We start from the raw sequence: 6,535 nt of genomic DNA, 5'->3' as shown, positions 1-6,535 counted from the left end.
CTGGGACAACTCTTTACACACATGCATTGGGCCCAGTATTTGACTGCTAATCTGGGACAACTCTTTACACTCATGCATTGGGTCCAGTATATGACTGCTAATCTGGGACAACTCTTTACACACATGCATTGGGCCCAGTATTTGACTGCTAATCTGGGACAACTCTTTACACTCATGCATTGGGCCCAGTATTTGACTGCTAAACTGGGACAACTCTTTACACACATGCATTGGGCCCAGTATTTGACTGCTAATCTGGGACAACTCTTTACACACATGCATTGGGCCCGTATTTGACTTCTTATCTGAGACTACTCTTTACACACATGCATTGGGCCCAGTATTTGACTGCTAATCTGTGGCCCTACTTTACACACATGCATTGGGCCCAGTATTTGACTTCTAATCTGAGACTACTCTTTACACACATGCATTGGGTCCAGTATATGACTGCTAATCTGGGACAACTCTTTACACACATGCATTGGGCCCGGTATTTGACTGCTAATCTGGGAAAACTCTTTACACACATGCATTGGGCCCAGTATTTGACTTCTAATCTGGGACAACTCTTTACACACATGCATTGGGCCCGGTATTTGACTTCTAATCTGGGACAACTCTCTACACTCATGCATTGGGCCCAGTATTTGACTTCTAATCTGGGACAACTCTTTACACACATGCATTGGGCCCGGTATTTGACTGCTAATCTGTGGCCCTACTTTACACACATGCATTGGGCCCAGTATTTGACTGCTAATCTGGGACAACTCTTTACACACATGCATTGGGCCCAGTATTTGACTGCTAATCTGGGACAACTCTTTACACTCATGCATTGGGCCCGGTATTTGACTTCTAATCTGGGACAACTCTTTACACACATGCATTGGGCCCGTATTTGACTTCTAATCTGGGACAACTCTTTACACACATGCATTGGGCCCAGTATTTGACTGCTAATCTAAGACAACTCTTTACACACATGCATTGGGTCCAGTATATGACTGCTAATCTGGGACAACTCTTTACACACATGCATTGGGCCCGGTATTTGACTTCTAATCTGGGACAACTCTTTACACACATGCATTGGGCCCAGTATTTGACTGCTAATCTGGGACAACTCTTTACACACATGCATTGGGCCCAGTATTTGACTGCTAATCTGGGACAACTCTTTACACACATGCATTGGGCCCAGTATTTGACTTCTAATCTGGGACAACTCTTTACACACATGCATTGGGCCCGGTATTTGACTTCTAATCTGGGACAACTCTCTACACTCATGCATTGGGCCCAGTATTTGACTGCTAATCTGGGACAACTCTTTACACACATGCATTGGGCCTGGTATTTGACTGCTAATCTGTGGCCCTACTTTACACACATGCATTGGGCCCAGTATTTGACTGCTAATCTGGGACAACTCTTTACACACATGCATTGGGCCCAGTATTTTACTTCTAATCTGGGACAACTCTTTACACACATGCATTGGGCCCAGTATTTGACTGCTAATCTGGGACAACTCTTTACACACATGCATTGGGCCCAGTATTTGACTGCTAATCTGTGGCCCTACTTTACACACATGCATTGGGCCCAGTATTTGACTGCTAATCTGAGACTACTCTTTACACACATGCATTGGGCCCAGTATTTGACTGCTAATCTGAGACTACTCTTTACACACATGCATTGGGCCCAGTATTTGACTGCTAATCTGGGACAACTCTTTACACACATGCATTGGGCCCGGTATTTGACTTCTAATTGAGACAACTCTTTACACACATGCATTGGGTCCAGTATATGACTGCTAATCTGGGACAACTCTTTACAAACATGCATTGGGCCCGGTATTTGACTTCTAATCTGAGACAACTCTTTACACACATGCATTGGGTCCAGTATATGACTGCTAATCTGGGACAACTCTTTACACACATGCATTGGGCCCAGTTTTGACTGCTAATCTGGGACAACTCTTTACACACATGCATTGGGCCCAGTATTTGACTTCTAATCTGGGACAACTCTTTACACACATGCATTGGGCCCGTATTTGACTTCTAATCTGGGACAACTCTCTACACTCATGCATTGGGCCCGGTATTTGACTGCTAATCTGGGACAACTCTTTACACACATGCATTGGGCCCAGTATTTGACTTCTAATCTGGGACAACTCTTTACACACATGCATTGGGCCCGGTATTTGACTTCTAATCTGGGACAACTCTCTACACTCATGCATTGGGCCCAGTATTTGACTTCTAATCTGGGACAACTCTTTACACACATTCATTGGGCCCGGTATTTGACTGCTAATCTGTGGCCCTACTTTACACACATGCATTGGGCCCAGTATTTGACTGCTAATCTGGGACAACTCTTTACACACATGCATTGGGCCCAGTATTTGACTGCTAATCTGAGACAACTCTTTACACACATGCATTGGGTCCAGTATTTGACTTCTAATCTGGGACAACTCTTTACACACATGCATTGGGCCCAGTATTTGACTGCTAATCTGGGACAACTCTTTACACACATGCATTGGGTCCAGTATTTGACTGCTAATCTGAGACAACTCTTTACACACATGCATTGGGTCCAGTATTTGACTGCTAATCTGAGACAACTCTTTACACACATGCATTGGGCCCAGTATTTGACTGCTAATCTGGGACAACTCTTTACATACATGCATTGGGCCCAGTATTTGACTGCTAATCTGGGACAACTCTTTACACACATGCATTGGGCCCAGTATTTGACTGCTAATCTGGGACAACTCTTTACACACATGCATTGGGCCCAGTATTTGACTGCTAATCTTAGACAACTCTTTACACACATGCATTGGGCCTAGTATTTGACTTCTAATCTGGGACAACTCTTTACATACATGCATTGGGCCCAGTATTTGACTGCTAATCTGGGACAACTCTTTACATACATGCATTGGGCCCAGTATTTGACTGCTAATCTTAGACAACTCTTTACATACATGCATTGGGCCCAGTATTTGACTTCTAATCTGGGACAACTCTTTACATACATGCATTGGGCCCAGTATTTGACTGCTAATCTGGGACAACTCTTTACACACATGCATTGGGCCCAGTATTTGACTGCTTATCTGGGACAACTCTTTACACACATGCATTGGGCCCAGTATTTGACTGCTAATCTGGGACAACTCTTTACACACATGCATTGGGCCCAGTATTTGACTGCTAATCTGGGACAACTCTTTACACACATGCATTGGGCCCAGTATTTGACTGCTAATCTGAGACAACTCTTTCACTCATGCATTGGGCCCAGTATTTGACTGCTAATCTGGGACAACTCTTTACACACATGCATTGGGCCCAGTATTTGACTTCTAATCTGGGACAACTCTTTACACACATGCATTGGGCCCAGTATTTGACTGCTAATCTGGACAACTCTTTACACACATGCATTGGGCCCAGTATTTGACTGCTAATCTGTGGCCCTACTTTACACACATGCATTGGGCCCAGTATTTGACTGCTAATCTGAGACTACTCTTTACGCACATGCATTGGGCCCAGTATTTGACTGCTAATCTGAGACTACTCTTTACACACATGCATTGGGCCCAGTATTTGACTTCTAATCTGAGACTACTCTTTACACACATGCATTGGGCCCAGTATTTGACTGCTAATCTGAGACTACTCTTTACACACATGCATTGGGCCCAGTATTTGACTTCTAATCTGAGACTACTCTTTACACACATGCATTGGGCCCAGTATTTGACTGCTAATCTGAGACAACTCTTTACACACATGCATTGGGCCCGGTATTTGACTTCTAATCTGGGACAACTCTTTTCACTCATGCATTGGGCCCAGTATTTGACTGCTAATCTGAGACAACTCTTTACACACATGCATTGGGCCCAGTATTTGACTGCTAATCTGGGACAACTCTTTACACACATGCATTGGGCCCAGTATTTGACTGCTAATCTGGGACAACTCTTTACACTCATGCATTGGGCCCAGTATTTGACTGCTAATCTGGGACAACTCTTTACACACATGCATTGGGCCCAGTATTTGACTGCTAATCGGGACAACTCTTTACACACATGCATTGGGCCCGGTATTTGACTTCTTATCTGAGACTACTCTTTACACACATGCATTGGGCCCAGTATTTGACTGCTAATCTGTGGACCCTACTTTACACACATGCATTGGGCCAGTATTTGACTTCTAATCTGAGACTACTCTTTACACACATGCATTGGGCCAGTATATGACTGCTAATCTGGGACAACTCTTTACACACATGCATTGGGCCCGGTATTTGACTGCTAATCTGGGAAAACTCTTTACACACATGCATTGGGCCCAGTATTTGACTTCTAATCTGGGACAACTCTTTACACACATGCATTGGGCCCGGTATTTGACTTCTAATCTGGGACAACTCTCTACACTCATGCATTGGGCCCAGTATTTGACTGCTAATCTGGGACAACTCTTTACACACATGCATTGGGCCCAGTATTTGACTGCTAATCTGAGACAACTCTTTTCACACATGCATTGGGCCCAGTATTTGACTGCTAATCTGGGACAAACTCTTTACACACATGCATTGGGCCCAGTATTTGACTGTCTAATCTGGGACAACTCTTTACACACATGCATTGGGCCCAGTATTTGACTGCTAATCTGGGACAACTCTTTACACACATGCATTGGCCCAGTATTTGACTGCTAATCTGTGGCCCTACTTTACACACATGCATTGGGCCCAGTATTTGACTGCTAATCTGAGACTACTCTTTACACACATGCATTGGGCCCAGTATTTGACTGCTAATCTGGACTACTCTTTACACACATGCATTGGGCCCAGTATTTGACTTCTAATCTGAGACTACTCTACTCTTACACACATGCATTGGGCCCAGTATTTGACTGCTAATCTGGGACTACTCTTTACACACATGCATTGGGCCCAGTATTTGACTTCTAATCTGAGACAACTCTTTACACACATGCATTGGGCCCAGTATTTGACTGCTAATCTGAGACACTCTTTACACACATGCATTGGGCCCAGTATTTGACTGCTAATCTGGGACAACTCTTTACACACATGCATTGGGCCCAGTATTTGACTGCTAATCTGAGACAAACTCTTTACACACATGCATTGGGCCAGTATTTGACTGCTAATCTGGGACAACTCTTTACACACATGCATTGGGCCCAGTATTTGACTGCTAATCTGGGACAACTCTTTACACTCATGCATTGGGCCCAGTATTTGACTGCTATTCTGGGACAACTCTTTACACACATGCATTGGGCCAGTATTCGACTGCTAATCTGGGACAACTCTTTACACACATGCATTGGGCCCAGTATTTGACTTCTAATCTGGGACAACTCTTTACACACATGCATTGGGCCCAGTATTTGACTGCTAATCTGTGGACCCTACTTTACACACATGCATTGGGCCCAGTATTTGACTGCTAATCTGAGACTACTCTTTACACACATGCATTGGGCCCAGTATTGACTGCTAATCTGGGACAACTCTTTACACACATGCATTGGGCCCGGTATTTGACTGCTAATCTGGGAAAACTCTTTACACACATGCATTGGGCCCAGTATTTGACTTCTAATCTGGGACAACTCTTACACACACATGCATTGGCCCGGTATTTGACTTCTAATCTGGGAACACACTCTCTACACTCATGCATTGGGCCCAGTATTTGACTGCTAATCTGGGACAACTCTTTACACACATGCATTGGGCCCAGTATTTGACTGCTAATCTGTGGCCCTCTTTACACACATGCATTGGGCCCAGTATTTGACTGCTAATCTGGACAAACTCTTTACAACACATGCATTGGGCCCAGTATTTGACTGCTAATCTGGGACAACTCTTTACACACATGCATTGGGCCCGTATTTGACTTCTAATCTGAGACAACTCTTTACACACATGCATTGGGCCCAGTATTTGACTGCTAATCTGGGACAACTCTTTACACACATGCATTGGGCCCAGTATTTGACTGCTAATCTGGGACAACTCTTTACACACATGCATTGGGCCCAGTATTTGACTTCTAATCTGGGACAACTCTTTACACACATGCATTGGGCCCAGTATTTGACTGCTATCTGGGACAAACTCTTTACACACACATGCATTGGGCCCAGTATTTGACTGCTAATCTGGGACAACTCTTTACACACATGCATTGGGCCCAGTAATTTGACTGCTAATCTGGGACAACTCTTTACACACATGCATTGGGCCCCGTAATTTTGACTGCTTAATTCTGGGACAACTCTTAACACACACATGCATTGGGCCCAGTATTTACTGCTAATCTGGGCAATACTCTTTACAACACATGCATTGGGCCCAGTATTTGACTGCTAATCTGGGACAACTCTTTACACACATGCATTGGGCCCATATTTGACTGCTAATCTGG

This window comes from Dreissena polymorpha, chromosome 7 (genome assembly GCF_020536995.1).
Source record: "Dreissena polymorpha isolate Duluth1 chromosome 7, UMN_Dpol_1.0, whole genome shotgun sequence".
In the NCBI taxonomy this organism is placed as follows: domain Eukaryota; kingdom Metazoa; phylum Mollusca; class Bivalvia; order Myida; family Dreissenidae; genus Dreissena; species Dreissena polymorpha.
This window is presented reverse-complemented; position numbering follows the sequence as displayed.